The 18,418-nt window shown below is 44.0% G+C and overlaps 2 long non-coding RNA genes across 3 annotated transcripts; one reads left to right on the top strand and one right to left on the bottom strand.

The window, feature by feature from the left end:
* Nucleotides 1-7,338: 7,338 nt before the first annotated feature.
* On the bottom strand, nt 7,339-13,202 carry LOC115944299 (uncharacterized). Its single transcript, XR_004078868.2, has 3 exons — nt 13,103-13,202; nt 7,492-7,573; nt 7,339-7,377 (listed from the first exon to the last, which is right to left on the bottom strand). It is a non-coding gene; the product is annotated as an uncharacterized LOC115944299 (long non-coding RNA).
* A 1,404-nt stretch (nt 13,203-14,606) lies between these two features.
* On the top strand, nt 14,607-18,418 carry LOC145717230 (uncharacterized). Of its 2 annotated transcripts, none has more exons than XR_014140298.1 (3): nt 14,607-14,752; nt 15,203-15,363; nt 17,492-18,418. It is a non-coding gene; the product is annotated as an uncharacterized LOC145717230 (long non-coding RNA). The 2 variants fall into 2 exon arrangements; XR_014140299.1 differs by having other exon boundaries at nt 17,433-18,418.

Raw genomic sequence — 18,418 nt, 5'->3', positions numbered from 1 at the left:
TATCAGCAAGTTCAGTAAAATGGCCAGTTAAAAGAAAAATATAGAAAAATCAATAGTTTTCTTTTTTACCAACAAAAACCAATTTTAAAATGTTTAAAAAATGATTTTATTCATAACAGCAATTACAACTATGAAATATATGGGAATAAATTTTACCAGGGACAAACTAGAAGACGAGTAAATGGAGAGATATATGTCATTTTCTCACAATGGAAGAATACTTTGGTAAGTCTGTCAGTTTTCTCAAAATTACTCTATAAATCCAATGCAACTTGAGTTTGAAATTCCAATAGAATTCTTTAACTGAAACTAGAAAAGATAATTCTAAAATTCATCTGGAAGGGTAAATGAGTACCAAGAGAAAAAAAAAAAAGATAAATAAGGAAAAGGGGCTGAGTGGGAATTGCTTGCATTACCACTAATCCAAATGTACCATAAAATAGTAGGTATTATCATAAGAATAGGATTTGTCTTCACACATAGTAGGTACTTCACAAACATTTGTAAAATGATCAAGTAAATCAATAAGCTAACAGATCAATAGAACAAATAGTCCAGAAGCAGTATCAAAACCCTTTTTCATATAGTGAATATTGTAATTGTAAACCTTTATCACATATCTCTATTAAATATGTCCTTGATGTCCATGAGCACCTCAAAGTCAACATGCCCTAGATTGACCTAACCACATTTCCTCCCTCTCCAAGCTCCCCATCTCTATTCCTGCTCCTCTTCCTACTTCACAGTTCTGCCAAATCACTCAAATAGAAAGAGTGGTCACCCTGGATCCCTTTCTCCCCCTCACGCTCTCATTCAGTTTTACTTTCTAAGGTATCGGTCTCCACCTCCCACCACAGAGGAATTTAGCACATGATAAAAACAGCAAGGAAGGGACACAGTGCTGGAACAAGTGGCTATCTATGGAAAAGAAATACTTAAGTTAAATCCATATATAAAAATGAATTCCAGATGGATTAAATATCTAAGTATAAAGAGTTAAACTATAAAATACATGAAAGAAAGGGGCACCTGGCTGGCTAAGTTGGTGGAGCATGAGACTCTTGATCTCAGGGTTGTGAATTCAAGCCACATATTTTGTGTAGAGTTTATTTAAAGAAAGAAAAGAAAAGAAAACACTTGAAAGAAATAGACAAGGATGCTCTTTATAATTTAGGGATGGGAAGGACTTTTTATAAGACATGGAAGTCATAAACCACAAAGAAAAACAGCAACAGATTTGGTTATAGTAAGAAGCACCACAAAGTTAAAAACTGAATGCTAGATGGGGAATATTTGCAACATTTAAGACATGGATGAGGTTAATTACTATCCCCATTATCCATTATCCATTATCCTTTCTTCTAGCAACCATCCTCCCCCAGCCCATATCCCCTGGAGAACCACTCCTCGCCTACTCTATGGCATGTGGTTTGATGGGGCTGGCCCGCCTCCCAGTTCCTGGATGAGGCATATGACCTAGGCTTGACCAGTCAGTGTATTCCATCCTCCCTCAAGCAAATTGATTGGTTTAGGGCAGGGTGTGTGATCTAAATGAGGGTCAAATTAGAGACCACACTGTGACTTTTCTAATCTCTCAGAAAAGAAGAGCAATGGAGTGTGTCTGGAATTTCTATGGCCATCTTTTTTTTTTTTTTTAAGATTTTATTTATTTCTTTGACAGAGAGAGACACAGCCAGAGAGGGAACACAAGCAGGGGGAGTGGGAGAGGGAGAAGCAGGCTTCCCACAGAGCAGGGAGCCTGATGTGGGGCTCGATCCCTGGACCCTGGGACCAGGACCCTGGGACTATGACCTGAGCTGAAGGCAGACACTTAACAACTGAGCCACCCAGGCTCCCCTGCTATGACCATCTTGACTATCTGAGAATAAAACCAAAACAAAGGAAATCAAAGCCATGTACTGCTGAAAGATTTATGAAGACAAAGTCTGGGCACCTGGACCTAGCTGTGCCTAAGGTGAGCTGCCCCTAGGAATTTAGTATGTGAGCCAATAAAGCCGTCCAGCCTTCTTTTTTCAACAAAGCCAATTTGAGTTTTATTTCTGTCCCTTGCAAACCAGAGCAATTCTAAAATTTAATCTATCCTTAAAAATATTTACTCAACTGTTGTTCAGGTGAAAAAATTTTCAGAAAACTATATATAAATGTTATTCTGTTTTTAATTTTTTTTTTAATTTTAAGTAGGCTCCACACCCAATATGGGGCTTGAACTCATGACCCTGAGATCCAGAGTCATATGCTCTACTGACTGAAACTGCCAGGTGCTCCTATTCTGTTTTTAATTTTAAAATATGTATCTATGCATATAAAAAGGTCTGGAAGGACACACACACACACACACACACACACACACACTATTAGCAGTCTTAATCCCTAAGGGAGTGGCAATGGAGGCCAAGGAAATGCAATTTTAACCCTACACATGAGCTTTATGATTTGAATTTTTCCAAAGAGCATTGAATCATTCAATCAACAAATATTTATTAAGTACCTATTCTGACTGTTCTAGGCTGGGGGCATAGCACTAAATAAAACAAATAAAACCCTCGCTTTTCTGGTAGGGAGAGGCATCATTATTTTTTTAAGATTTTCTTTATTTATTTGAGATGTAGAGAGAAAGAGCATGAGCAGGGGGAGGAGCAGAGGGAGAAGGAGAAGTAGACTCTCCGCTGAGCAGGGACCCCCCCCCAATGAGGGGCTCGATCCCAGGACCTTGGGATCATGACTTGAGCCAAAGACAGACAGACGCTTAACCGACTGAGCCACCCAGGCACCCAAGGCATCATTATTTTTTTTAATTATCTTAAAAATTAATTAATCCAGGGGTGCCTGGGTGGCTCAGTCAGTTAAGCATCTGCCTTCAGCTCAGGTCCTGATCTCAGGGTCCTGGGATCCAGCCCGCATTGGGCTCCCTGCTCAGCAGGGAGTCTACTTCTCCCTCTCCCTCTGCTCCTCCCCCTGCTCATGCTCTTTCTCTCTACCTCTCAAATAAATAAATAATATCTTTTAAAAAATTAATTAATCCAATTCTGCTTTCAGTGTGCCTGCGTCCTGGCTTCTGAGTATCACTAGAGAAAAGCACACAACTGAGAAGATGAGGACCAAAGAAATGGAAAACAAATGTTCAATAAAATCTACAAAGCCAAAAATTGGTTCTTTGGAAAGACCACTAAAATTGATTTAAAAAAATGTAGCAAGAAAGATGAGAGAGAGAGAAAACATATAACTACTATTAGGAATACAAATGGAAGCATTACTACAGATCCTATAGATGTTAAAAAGATAAGAGGGTATTACAAACAACTTAATGTCAACATTTGAAGATTTAGATAATGTGAGAAATTCCTTTAAAAGCACAACTTATGAAAAATGTCACTGGAACACCCAAAAATGTCATAAAAATATTCTGATTTTTGAGATCACAATAGGCCTATGTATCTGTTAAAAGAAATTGAATCTTTAATTTAAAATCTTCCACAAAGAAAACTCCAGACCCAGATGACTTCACTGGGGAATTCTTCCAAACATTTAAAGAAGAAATAATACCATTTTACACAAATTCAACAAATAGAGGGGAAAAAAAGAACATTTTCCAACTCATTTTATGAGACTTGACTAACCTTGATACCAAAACCTGGCAAGGATAGTACAAGAAAGGAGAATTACAGCCAATATCTCTCATAAACATAGATGCAAAATCCAACACAAAAATGCCAAATCAAATTTAGTAATTTTTTAAAAGGCAATTCATAGTAAAGACCAGATGCAGTTTTGTCCAGCAATGAAGGTTGATTTAATGTTCCAAAATCAACCAATGTAACTACCCACATTAACAAAATTAAGTAGACAAACTATCTGACATTTTAATAGAAATAGAAAAAGCTTTTGATAAAATTGAATACCCATTCTTGAGAAAACTAGAATAAAAGGGAATTTGACAAAGGATCTCTCAAAAAAAAATTTACAGTTGGGATGCCTGGATAGCTCAGTTAAGCCTCTGACTCTTGATTTCAGCTCAGGTCATGATTTCAGGGTCATGAGATCCAGTCCCACACTGGGCTCCATACTGGGCATGGAGCCTGCTTAAGATTCTCTCTCTCACTCTCCCTCTGCGCCTTCCCCCATCTCTCTCTCTCCCTTAAAAATCAAAAACTTATAGTTGACATTATATTTAATATTGCAATATCGAGTGCTTTCCCCCTATATTAGGCACAAATATCCTTGCAGCCTTGGGGTAGGCACAAATATATTAGGACAAAAAAGTACTAGCCATACAAGAAAAAAGTGATAAAGTGGACTTAATTAATATTACAAATTTCTGCACATCAAATAATACCCTTACAAGATGAAAAAGTAAACTACACCTGATACAGAACCCATACACAGAATAAGTGAATAACTTCTATAATCCAATAATAGAAAGACAAGCAATCCAATTTTTTAATAGGCAGAAGACTTGAAGAGACAAAAGATATTGGAATGGAAATAAGCAAATGGAATGGAATAGAAATAAGTAAATGAGGGGCACCTGGCTGGCTTAGTCAGTAGAGCATGCGACTCTTGATCTCAGGGCTGTGAGTTCGAGCCCCACGTTGGGTGTAGAGATTACTTAAAAAATAAAATAAAATCTTTACCAAAAAAAAAGGAAATAAGCAAATGAAAAGATGTTCAACATCATCAGTCACCAGTGAAATTCAAATTAAAACCACAACAGAATGACTACAATCGAAGTTTGAAAATATTACACACTGGGGCGCCTGGGTGGCTCAGTTGGTTAAGCGACTGCCTTCGGCTCAGGTCATGATCCTGGAGTCCCAGGATCGAGTCCCGCATCGGGCTCCTTGCTCAGCAGGGAGTCTGCTTCTCCCTCTGACCCTCCCCCCTCTCATGCTCTCTCTCTCTATCTCATTCTCTCTCAAATAAAAAAAAAAAAAAGAAAGAAAAAGAAAATATTACACACTGGCAACATGTGGGCAACAAGAACATTCTTACAGGTAAAATAGTACAACCACTTTGGAAAACAGTTTAGTAATTAAGCAGAAACACACTTAGGGGCGCCTGGGTGGCTCAGTTGTTCGGCTCGGGTCATGATCCCAGGGTCCTAGGATTGAGGCCCGCATCGGGCTCCCTGCTCAGTGGGAAGCCTGTTTCTTCCACTCCCCTTGCTTGTGTTCCCTCTCTTGCTGTCTCTCTCTCCCTCTGTCACATAAATAAATAAAATCTTAAAAAAAAAAAAAGAAACAGACTTATACATATATCATCACGTAATTTACAGCAAAGATCGAACTACAAATCAGTGGAGAAATGATGGTGCTTTTCAATAAATGGTGCTAGAGTAATTGGATAGCCACATAGAAAAAAGGGAATCTTGGTTCCCTGTCTCAAACATACTCCCAAAATTCATTTGAGATGGATCATAGACTTAAGTGGGAAAAATAAAAGCAATAAAGCTTATAGAAAAAAAATCATGGATATTTTCATGGCCTTGGAGTAGACAAAGATGTCTTAATCAGGACATAATTACTGCTAAACATAAAGGATTAATGTATTTGACTTATTAAAATTAGAAAACTCTGTTCATCAAAAGACACTATAAAGAAAGTTGATAAAGAAGATGTGAAACACACACACAATGGAATATTATTAGGCCATAAAAAAGAATGAAATCTTGCTATTTGCAATGACGTGGATGGAGCAAGAAAAGTATTATGCTAAGTGAAATAAGTCAGAGAAAGACCAATACCATATGATGTCACTCATGTGGAATTTTTTTTTTAAAGATTTTATTTATTTATTTTGACAGAGAGACAGAGAGAGGGAACACAGGCAGGGGGAGTGTGAGAGGGAGAAGCAGACTTCCCTCTGAGCAGGGAGCCTGATGCGGGGCTCCATCCCAGGACCCTGGGATCATGACCTGAGCTGAAGGCAGACGCTTAACGACTGAGCCACCCAGGCGCCCCCATATGTGGAATTTAAGAAACAAATGAACATGGGGGGAAAAAAAAAGAGGCAAACCAAGAAACAGACTCTTAACTATAGAGAACAAACTGATGGTTACCAGAGGGGAGGTGGTCGGGGGCTTGGGTTAAATGGGTAATGGAGAGTAAGGAGTGCACTTGTCACGATGTGCACCAGGTGATGTATGAAAGTGTTGAATCACAATATCGTACACCTGAAACTAATATAACACTGTGTGTTAACTGGAATTAAAATTTAAAAACTTGGGGTGCCTGGGTGGCTCAGTCGTTAAGCATCTGCCTTTAGCTCAGGTCATGATCCCAGGGTCATGGGATCGAGCCCCGCATCAGGTTCCCTGCTCGGCAGGAAGCCTGCTTCTCCCTCTTCCACTCCCCCTGCTTATGTTCCCTCTCTCACTGTGTCTCTCTCTGTCAAATAAATAAATAAAATTTAAAAAAAATTAAAAACTTAATAAAAAAAAGAAAGTTTAAAAAGCAAAACAAAGAATAATAAAAATATGCCTACTAATTAATAAAAAAATCACACAATCCAAGTTTTTAAAAATACACCAAACATTGGAAACCACTTCCCAAAAAAGGATATCCAAATATCCAGCAATTACAAATGGGTGAATACAAATGAATACACATATGAAAAAGTGCTCGAATTGCTAGGCATCAGGAAAATGCAAATTATAACCACAGTGAGATACCAGGGCACATCTCTAAGTATGGATAACATTTTAAAAACTGAAAATTTATGATGGGGTGTAAATTGGTGTAATCACTCTGGAAAACTCTTCGACAGCTTCTATGCAGGAAAGACAGCCTATCTTATGATCTAGCCACTCAACTCCTAGGTACATAGACAAGAAATATGAATGCTTATTTTCAGCAAAAAACAAAACAAAACAAAACAAAACAGAACAGCCCAAAATGGGAACAAACCAGATATCCATCAACAGTGGAACAGCTAAATTGTGTTAGAGTCATATGGTGGCATTCTATGCATGAAAATGAATGAAATAGGGTGCCTGGGTGGCTCAGTTGTTAAGCGTCTGCCTTCGGCTCAGGTCATGATCCCAGGGTACTGGGATCGAGCCCCACATCGGGCTCCCTGCTTGGCAGGAAGCCTGCGTCTCCCTCTCCCATTCTCCCTGCTTGTGTTCCCTCTCTCGCTGTTAAAAAACAAACAAACAAATAAATCTTTAAAAAAAAAAAGAAAATGAATGAAATACTGTTACTACAACAGTGTGGGTGCATCTCACAGACGTAATGTTGAGTGAAAGAAACAGACACAAAAGAATATGGACTAGGGGCACCTGCCTGGCTCAGTCGGAAGAGTGAGCGACTCTTGATCTCAGGGTTGTGGGTTTGAGCCCCACGTTGGGTATAGAGATTACTAAAAAAAAAAAAAAAGAATATGGACATATAATTCCATTCATATGAAGTTCAATAGTAGGCTCCCCAAAAAGAGACAAATCTATGGTAATAAAAATCAGAAACATGGCTACACGTGAAGAGGAGCCTCTGGAGGATGCTTCTTCTGGGATTTGAAATGGTCAGTATCTGGATATGGGATTGGTTACACCACATACCTGTGGAAAAAAACATCAATTACTGATTCAATTACTGTAAGATGTGTCCACTTTACTGTGTGCATGTTATACCTCCATCTAAAAGTTTTTAGGGAGGGGCTCCTGGGTGGCTCAGTCGGTTAAGCGGATGCCTTCGGCTCAGGTCATGATCCTGGGGTCTTGGGATCGAGCCCCACATCCGGCTCCCTGCTCAGCAGAGAGCCTGCTTCTCCCTCTCCCTCTGCCTGCCACTCTGCCTACTTGTGCTCTCTCTCTCTCTGTCAAATAAATAAATCTTAAAAAAAAAAGAGAAAAAAAAAGTTTTTAGGGACACCTGGGTGGCTCAGTCGGTTAAGTGTCTGCCTTCGGATCGGGTCATGATCCCAGGGTCTTGAGATGGAGTCCCCATCGGGCTCCTTGCTCAGCAGGGAGCCTGCTTCTCCCTCTACCTGCCGCTCCCCCACGCTTGTGCTTGCTCGCTCTCTCTCTGTCAAATAAATATTTAAAGATTTTATTTATTTATTTGACAGAGAGAGAGCACAAGCAGGGGGAGTGGGAGAGGTAGAAGCAGGCTCCCAGAAGAGCAGGGAACCCAATGGGAACTCGACCCTAGGACCCTGGGATCACGACCCGAGCTTAAGGCAGTCCCTTAACCAACTGAGCCACCCAGATGCCCCTAAATAAAATCTTTTTTTTAAAAATTTTTTTAAATAAAAGTTTTTAAAAGGTAGTAGTAAGGGGGCGCCTAGGTGGCTCAGTTGGTTAAGTGTCTGTCTTTGGCCCAGGTCATGGTCTCGGGGTCCTGGGATGGAGCCCCACGTGGGGCTCCCTGCTCAGCGAGGAGCCTGCTTCTCCCTCTCCCTCTGCCCCTTCCCCCTGCTCGTGCTCTCTCTGTCTCTCTCTCAAATAAATAAATAAAATCTTTTTTTAAAAAAAGGTAATAGTAAAATGTTATTAATTACTATATGCTACCAAATTTGTAAATTTAGAAGTGGGAATATTCTTTAAAAAGCACAGCTTATAAAAACTGAAACAAGAATAAATAAAAAATCTGACTAGTCCCATAGCCATTAAGAAAATTTAATCAGTAATTGAAAGCCTAGTCACAAATTAAACTCCAGGCCCAGATGGCTTCGCCAGCGAATTCTTCTAAATGTTTAAGGAAGAGATATAAAACTTACAACAAACTCTTCCATGATTAGAAAGAAAAGAAGAACTTCCCAATTCACTTATGAGGCCACTGTAACCTTGACTTTGAAATGTCATAAAGATATTACAAAGAAAAGAAAATTATAGGTCAGCCTTTCTCACGAGCAGAAATGGGAAAAAATCTAAACAGAATATTAACAAACCTAATACAGTAATATATAAAAAGAATAATACATAGCTACCAGTTGGGTTTATTCTAGGAATGCAAGTTTGATTTAATATTAGAAACCAATGTTGTTCATCTCCTTACCAAAATAACATGCAAAACCCATATGATTATCTCAATAGAGGCAGAAGAATTTGAAAAAATTCAACATGATTTTTTTAAAAAAGAAAACTCTTAGCGAAGTGAGAAGAAAATTTCCTTAATCTGATAAATGCCAAAATATCAGAAGCATTCCTCTGAGATAGGAAACAAGACAAGGATGTCTCTATTGCCCTCTGCAACGCTGTGCTAGAAAATTCTACAAGAATTAAAAAGGAAGATATAATCACTGTTATTCACACACAATATACCAGCATACGTGGAAAAATATATATAATACAAATATGAATTCTAAATTAGTTAACAGTATTGGTGAAATCTTCTATATTCTTACTGATTTTCTATTTGTTTTATCAGTTATTGAGGAGGGGCATTAAAATTTCTTTTTTTTTTTTTTAAAGATTTTATTTATTTATTTGAGAGAGAGAATGAGAGAGAGAGAGAGCATGAGAGGGGGGAGGGTCAGGGGGAGAAGCAGACTCTCTGCTGAGCAGGGAGCCCGATGGGGGACTCCATCCCGGGACTCCAGGATCATGACCTGAGCCGAAGGCAGTCGCTCAACCAACTGAGCCACCCAGGTGCCCAAGGGGGAGGGCATTAAAATTTCTGACTGTACTTGAGAAAATGTCTATTTCTCCTTAGAGTTCTATCAGGTTTATGTATTTTGAAGCTTTTTTTTTTTTAAGGTTTTATTTATTTATTTGACAGAGAGAGACACAGTGAAAGCAGGAACACAAGCAGGGGGAATGGGAGAGGGAGAAGCAGGCTTCCCGCTGAGCAAGGAGCCCGATGTGGGGCTTGATCCCAGGACCCCGAGATCATGACCTGAGCCGAAGGCAGACGCTTAACGACTGAGCCACCCAGGTGCTCCTATTTTGAAGCTTTGTTGCTAGATGAATAGACCTTTTAGAATTGTGTCCTCTTGTGGAAATGACCTTCTTACTAGGAAATGGCCTTCTTCATCGTTTGGTTACAATCTTTGCTCTATCACAGATTTTGTCCGATATTATTATAAATTTTTCTTATTGTTTTTTAAAGATTTTATTTATTTGAGAGAGAGCACAAGTGAGAGGGAGGGGCAGAGGGAGGGGAGGAGCAGGCTCCCCGCTGAGCAGGGAGCCCGGATGCTGCAGGGGATTCAATCCCAGGACCCTGAGATCATGAACTGAGCCGAAGGCAGACAATTAACCCGCTGAACTACCCAGGCGCCCCTTAATATAGACTTTTCAATTAGTGTCTGTATGGCATACCCTATATTAATATAGCCACTCCAGCACCATTTTGATTAGTGTTAGCATGGTGTATTTTTTACTTTTCACCTACTTGTGTCTTCGTTTTTAAAGTGGGTTTCCAGGTGGGTGGGGGGATGGGGTAACTGGATGACGGGCATTAAGGAGGGCACGTGATTCGATGAGCACTGGGTGTTATATGCAACTGATAAATTATTGAACACTACATCTGAAACTAAGTATGTGCTATATGTTGGCTAATTGAATTTAAATTAAAAAATATAAATAAAAAATAAAGTGGGTTTCCTGTAGACAGCATATAGTTGGGTCACCCTTTTTTATCTGCCTTTTAATTGGGTTGTCTAGACAATGTATATTGATCATGATTATTGATATGGTTGGGTTTAAGTCTACCATCTTGGTTGCCACAACTGTATAAATTTCCTAAAACTCCGGGCACCTGGGTGGCTCAGATGGTTAAGCGTCTGCCTTCGGCTCAGGTCATGATCTCAGGGTCCTGGGATCGAGTCCCGCATCGGGCTCCCTGCTCCTCGGGAGCCTGCTTCTCCCTCTGCCTCTCTCTCTCTCTCTCTCTCTGTCTGTCTGTCATGAATAAATAAATAAAATCTTTAAAAAAAAAATTTCCTAAAACTCCAGTAGACCACCAGGCTCTGCCCCAGTTATCGCTCCTTTTGCTGTGGCCTGGAAGCTCATTCCAGGCAGTAGGTGGGGACAACTGTAGAACTTCCAGCTATGCTTCTCTTCTCTCAGGGATCACCGTCCTCTGCTGCCTGATTTCCAAAGTCCGAACCCCACTGTCTCCTGTTTTGTCTGGTTTTTCAGTTGTTTCAGGTGGGAGGGTAAACCCATTCCCTGTTACTCCATCTTGGGCCAAAGTAGAAGTTCAGATCATTTATTTTGGAGATGCATCCTCCTCAATCCTGTAAAAGTTTCTTGTATTAATTTTTTGTCAATTTTCTGTCCTCTTCGTTGCTGTCTTCTCTTTCTGGAACTCCTTTTAGTCAAAGGTTGTGCCTACCGGATTGGTCTACCCACATATTTCTCTTCTTGGGAGACCCTTAGGAGCAAAGGCTTTGTGAATTTTGTCTGCAGCTTTTCATCAAACACTAGAACAACATATAATAGGTGCTCAACAAATTTCATCTCTTTCTCTTTTTGTGCTACTCCCTGAATGACTATTTTTGTTTTACCTTTCCAACCCTCTACTGTATATTTAATTTCCAAGAACCTTTTTGTATTCTCTATGGCTCCTTTTTTCACTGCATTATATTCTTTTTTTTAAATAACTACTACAAGATATTAATTATCGGGAAGGGTGTGTTTAAATTGGTTTGGGTTGGGCGCCTGGGTGGCTCAGTCGTTAAGCATCTGCCTTCGGCTCAGGTCATGATCCCAGGGTACTGGGATCGAGTCCCACATCGGGCTCCCTGCTCAGCGGAAAGCCTGCTTCTCCCCCTCCCACTCCCCCTGCTTGTGTTCCCTCTCTCGCTGTCTCTCTCTCTCTGTTGAAAAATAAATAAAATCTTTAAAAAAAAAATTGGTTTGGGTTTTTGTTTTTTTTAAAGAATTTTTTTAAACTTACTTAAATAATCTCTACACCCAACATGGGGCTTGAACTCACAACCCCAAGATCAAGAGTCACATGCACTTCTCACTGAGCCAGCCAGGCGCCCCTAAATTGGTTGGTTGGTTGGTTGGTTTTGTTTTTCTCTTTTCTTAACTTTCCTTTTTCCTTTTTTTTTTTTTCATTTTGTCTTCCTCTTTCATGGTGGGAGCGGAGCAGGGATGGAAATGCACCACCAAGCTCTCACTCCAAGAGAGCATTTGCCATGAGGAGTGCCATCAACTGACAAACTTTGGCTGGGACAACTTGTGGATGAACTGCAGCATTTGAACTGAGAACACACTGCCCTCAGGCAACTCCAGCCAATTGCTGAGCATGATGGGGGTAAAAGTACCGAGGTGGTTCTGCCCAGCGGGCTCCTCTAGTGGGCTGTCTTTGCTCTGGAGCTCTGCTGCACCACGGGCTGAAACTCTCTCTCTTCCCAGTCCTCCTTCCTTCCCTCTCTTTCTCGCATGCCAGTCCTGCATCGCAGTCTGAAAACTTTCCCCGTTGACTTCTGCTCCCTCTTCTCTGTGCTCTCCACAAGCATTGTGCCCGGTAAATCTCAGTAAATCTCGGTAAATCCCGTGCGCTTCTAACTCTATTTGGTGTGTTTCCCCGAGGACCCGAACTGACACAGGAGTTTTCTTCATTTGTCAGATGATCCTTGTTCAGCAATGTGTATTTAAGGGAAGAGCACTAAAAATCAAACTGGACGTTCCATGGGCACAAGTGAGGTTTTTTTTTACTGGTGATTTTGCTTTTTAGTGATTGGGCAAAGAGCCAGCCATTTCACCGGGAACGCTCCAAATGTTAGTATAGGGAATTTTTCTCTAGAGCCTTCCATTTCTCCAGATAACAAACTTCTGGTATTCTGTCTAAACGTGGGAACCTTGTTTCTGCCTTTCTGTGCAGGGCAGCGGTGGAGGGGGTCAACAGTTCTTCCACCTCTGCCCCTCTGTGCAGGCTGGGGCCTCCAGAGCCCCTTTCCCCTCTCATCTTCTGTCTCCTTCTGTCCTGGTCGCTACATCTGTGACTCTTCCTCAACCCTCTTCAAAGCATCCACGACTTTGCTGAAATCCTCTATCTGCTGAGATATCATTTTCTCTGTCCTTGTGGATTTATGTCTTCCCTCTTTCTTCACTACCATTTGAGTGAGCCTTTAAAAGGGAAAGGGGGTACAATTCATCACCGTTCACAAGAGGCCCCCACATCTGACTTACGTTGCCCCACTGCTCTCTTGGCTGCTTCGCGGAGAAGGGACTGTAGATGGACCGGAAGCAAGAACGTCTGTCCGTCAGGAGGCCATTGCCACAGCAGAGGTGAGCGATGAGCATGAGTAGGCCTGGGATGGGGGGCTGTGGAGATGAAGAGAAGTAGATAATTCGAGACATATTTAGACAGTGGTTTTATTTTTTTTAATTTTTATTTATTTATTTTTTAATTTTATTTATTTGGCACACAGAGAGACAGCCAGAGAGGGAACACAAGCAGGGGGAGTGGGAGAGGGAGAGGCAGGCTTCCCGCAGAGCAGGGAGCCCAATGTGGGGCTCGATCCCAGGACCTTGGGATCATGACCTGAGCCGAAGGCAGACGCTTAACGACTGAGCCACCCAGGCACCCCTAGACAGTGGGTTTTAAAAGACATCCACAAATTCTTTGCGATGCCTCCCTCCACGAGATGGAACTTCATTCTCCTCCCCGGCGAATGCAGGCTGGCCTTAGTGACTCATTCTAACAAACAGACTACAGCAGAATTAACAGTGTATGACTTTGGACACAAGATCTGAAAAGACATCGTGGCTTCCTCTTTGCTCGCTCTCTCTCTCTCTCTCTCTCAGATCACTTACTCCAGAGGAAACCAGCTGCCATGTTATAAGGACACTCAAGAGCGCTATAACGTCCACATGACAAGGAACGTAGGTTTCCTGCCAACCGTCAGCACTAACTTAACAGGCATGTGAATGAGCCCCTCTGGAAGCAGATCCTCCAGCCCAGGCAAGCCTTCTAAACGTCTACAGGCTCACTGGCATCTTGACTGCAGCCTCACGAGACTCGGAAGCCCCGCTAAGTCACTTCCGGATTCCTGACCCAAAAAAAGCATATGTTGTGTGAGATAATAAATGCTTATTATTTTAAGCCTCTATGTTTTGGAAAGTCATCTCTTACACAGCAATACATAACTAACTAACACAGGGAGTGAGAGAGAGAGAAATCAAAGGCTTATTCTGGGTTTGGGGCTTGAGCAACTGGGCAGAGGACAGTACCATTGACTGAAAGTAGGGAAGCCTGGGAGAGGAAAAGGACGAGGAATCACGATGTGGCTCTTGAAATGCCTTTTAGACATCGGGAATAGAGGTATCAGGTAGATGTTGACTATTAGTCTCCAGGCTGAAGAGATCATTGAGGGCCCCTGGCATGGGGCTCATGGGTAAAGCCAGGGACACCCAAGGAGAAAAGATGAGGGGTCCTGGACCAAGCCCTGGGGCCCTCCAAACTTTAGGGGTAGGACAGAGGAGAAGGAATCAGACGAAGGAGAGGCCAGCAGGGTGGGAGGAAATCCGGAAGACAGTGGCAACTCAAAGCCAAGAAAAGAGAGAGTTGCAAGAAGGAAAGAGAGATCAGAGAAGGGACTGGCTGCAGAACAAGAAGTTCAGAAGAGCGGGTAATGTATGGGGATTAACATAAGAATAAAAAATAAAAAAAATTAAAAAAAAAAAAAAAAAAAGAAGAGCGGCTCCTCCCTGGTGACAGCGACTTCAAAGAAACCAGACGTTAACAGCAAGCACAGCAGTTGCCAGCTCTGGAGTGTCTACCAAATGCCTGGCACTCTGATGGCTTTTCCTGTTGAATCGTCACCATAAGTCTATGAGGTGAATATTATTGCCCCCATTACACAGATGAAGGGACTGAGGGGCAGAGAGGTTAAATAACTTGCTCAAGATCACACAGTTTGTGAAATGGCAGAGGCCAGATAGAAACTCAAGCACGTAGGATACCAAAGGCCACAACCTTGACCATAAGGTTTGGGCAGAACGCAAGGGGTCTGCTTTTTTTTTTGGCATCTCGCATTGCAAATTTCCTAAGTTTTTTGTGCTGGGCCCCGGGGAACCTAAGCAAATGTGAGCCCTACAGGTGGGTGTTCCCCAGAGAGTGTGCAAAGAAAGTGAGGAGGCCTCTGTAGAAACGGGAAAGACAGGACAGGGCAGGAGATCTGTGCCTTTTGACTTTAAAGGAGCAGCATGCAAATGATATTCAAAGTGATATGCAAATATATGTAAATTACATTTTCGAATGAGCATCTGTTCTTTTTGAATCAACAGCTCAAGCACTTTTGGGTGAGCCCTCCCCAGCTTTCTCCCAGAGTTGTCCAGGGTCAGGATCCCTTGCAGGGTCTATGAACTAAACTGGAGAATTAGTAGGCACCTCCTCCAAGGCAAACTGGGCTCTGGACCTGAAGGAGAGTGCTGCCCACCCTGTCCAGGTGAGTTGTTTGTTCATACATTCATCTGACACCTGTAAAGTGCCTACTGGGTGCAGAGGCAGATGCTGTAGACAAGTAGAAGACTCATTATTTCTAACTTACAGGAACATACTCTAGTGGGGGAAATAAACAGATACAGCAAAGACCTCGGGATCATCTAGTGTCTAGACCAAGGCTTCTCAACTTAGCATATGGACATTTGGGGTTGGGCTTCTTTGTTGAAGGGGTTTTTCCTGTGCCTCCCAGGATGCTCAGCAGCATCCCTGGTCACTCTCTATCCATTAGATGCCAGTAGCAGCTCCCTCCCAGTTGTGACAACCAAAAATGTCTCCGGACATTGCCAAATGTCCCCTGGAGTGGGGTTGGGGGCGACCAAGACCATCCCACCAGCTGAGAACCACTGCTCAAAACGCTGAAGTCTTGCGCTCCTTGGGTGAGTCAACGTATTCAGTGAGCTTAGAGTTCACCTTCAAGGACCCAGCTTGTTCCATGTTTTTGTACTTGAACCATTGTAGAGGGCAGTCTTAAATTTCGCATCTCATTCCTTTCCAACAAACATGACCCTCCCTTAACACCCCAGGCCCCCACTCTGAGCAGGTGCTGTTACTCAGTCCAGCCCCCAGAGTTTCTTGAGGAGCATTCAAGGTCACCCCCAAACTCAGCCTTGAGCCCTTCAGGTTTGCATGTCTGCTTTTTAGCATCATTCTGCCTCTTCTTTCCTTGCCATCGAGTTGTACCTGTGGGACTGTCACACTCCTATCTCTGCCGGCCCCCATTCCTTTTGATTGGCAGCTTCCAAGAGTTAAAAAATGAGATTTTGCAGATCAGTGTTTTTCTAGCTGTGCCCTGCCAAGCACTGGGAGTCCTGCGGGGGGCCTCTCAGGAGCCCCTAGGGGATGGCGGGAGGGGCAGGAGAGGCTTCCAGGAGGCAGGAGGTATAGAGCAGGCAGGCCTCACCAGGTCCCCACCAGTGGTTCCATCACAGCAGCTGGACTTTTCCTGGCTTTGTTTCTCTCTGTTTCTGCATGATACGCTTTGGACAAAAAGTCCCAAGTGTAAAGGCTTTTGCAAACCACTGACCTAGATGGGGAGCATTATGAGGAGCAGAGCACTCGCCAGCATGGACTCTGTCTGTGCTTTGGTGCGCGGCTTGGTGGAGTCCGTTGTGGTTGTTTGGAGGCCCTGGAAGCCTCCTCTCCAGCTCCTTCTCATCGGGTGGATGGTGGGGATACAGACAGGAGGGTATCACTTTACAGAGAGGCCAAGCCCTCTATGTGTGTGGGCAGAGCAATGGACCAGAGAAGCAGACCGGGCTTCCAAGCTTCCATATCAAACCCCGATGCCTCTTCCTGGGTGGCGGAAGCAGCAAACCCCAGGACATGAGGGGCCCTAATCCCCGAAGGTGGCAGAACAGAGAGTCTTTGCACTGAAGTGGCAGCAGAAAGAACTGAGGCAAGACACCAGGAAGAACTTCCCAACTTGGTACCTGGGGGAGGAGCAACGGGAACAGCTGTGGGGCGGGCAGCTCTGGGGCAGGAGGGCATCCCAGTGGCAGACTGAGAGCTAATCACACACACCCTCCCCCACACACCCCTTCCTGGCCCCTACCCCCTACCAGGGCTAAGCCCTGCACTGATAAACCTCCAGGGCCCCGGGCAGAGGAGGGGGATGGTGAGCAGAGTCTGGGGCCAGGCCCCATCCTGCCCTCTCTAAGAAGGCCTTTCTGTAGGAGCCTTGCCAGACTACAGCAGAATGTGTGGGGATCTTGTTCCCAAGGGTCTTGGGGGATGGAGCAGGCTCTCCCTTCTCCTCCCAACCTCCAGGCCCCACTGAGCCTCTGGACACAGGCACAATCAGGCATTTCATGCCTCCCAAGGGTCAGAATGAAAGGCCCGTGTCTGTCTGTGCTCCCCTCCCCCCGCCTTCCATCTTCAGATTTTTCCATCTGCCCTTGGGGTACAGCCCCATCTTCCCCTGCCTCTCCCCCTCCTGCCCGCTCAGGTCTTTACAAATATCTGGGAACAGAAAAGATCGCCCTCAACACCCTGTACTGCCTTCCACTAACTCAGGTCTCCAACATGTCCGGGTGGGAGTGAAGATGCTGACGGTCCTCCCCTGTCACTCACAGGAGCCCAGAGAGCTCAATGACACCCGAAGGTCGCACAGCACTGGCCACACTCAATGCTCTCCCCCCCATCTCCTCCCACCCACTCTGTCCGCCTCCATGGTGTGCCCTGGCTCAGGGGCAACTTGACACTTCTCCATGGAACCAAAGGGCTGCTTCCCACTGGAAAATCCCCAGACACTGAAATGACCTGGAGGAGCTGCTGAAACTAAAATAGCAAGTTCACATCGGAGTTCACCCTTCCACCGGCCGAGTGCCTGGAGGACGGGAGGCTCCCTGCACAGGCCTGGGGTGCTGATCTCCGAGATGTTCTCCCCACCCCCACCCCCACGCCGAAGCCAGACAAGCAGCCAGGAACTGGCATCACCATTCTCCAGTCCCCCAGACACTCGTCCCACCGCCACCACCCGTGAGCCATCGTTCCGGGGCCTGACATTCTGTCGGCTTCACACCACCTCCCAGGGCCCCAGCCAGGAGCGCTTCCTGGATAAAATATTAAACATGCAAATCTGAGACAGTGCCTTAACGAGCGACAGACTGCACGACCACAGCCTGGCAAACGAGACGCACGCCGTCCGGGGGTGGGGGAGTGAGAAGTATATATAGATATAGACTTTGGATCTATCTGTGCGACGTGTGTATGAGGCAGAGAACAGAAGGCGTGGAAAACTACCACAGCAGCCTCCAGCTGGGGTGGCCTGAGGTCGGCTGGTGGGGAGGGAGGGTCAGGAGGATCCCCAAAGCCGAGCTCAGAGTGGGGATGACAAAAGCCCTTTGTGCTTGGACTCTGTGCAGAGGGGACCAGAGCTGCAGGGCAGGGGAGCGGGCATTTGGTTTTGGAGAAGGGAATTGGTTAGAGGCGAGGCCTCAGGAGGGAAGAAGAGAAAGGCGGGAGACACAGGAGTCACAGGGAGAGCACCTCAACCCTCA

Source organism: Leptonychotes weddellii, chromosome 15 (assembly GCF_054177405.1).
Source record: "Leptonychotes weddellii isolate Sample4059 chromosome 15, ASM5417740v2, whole genome shotgun sequence".
Classification (NCBI taxonomy): Eukaryota; Metazoa; Chordata; class Mammalia; order Carnivora; family Phocidae; genus Leptonychotes; species Leptonychotes weddellii.
This window is presented reverse-complemented; position numbering and strand designations above follow the sequence as displayed.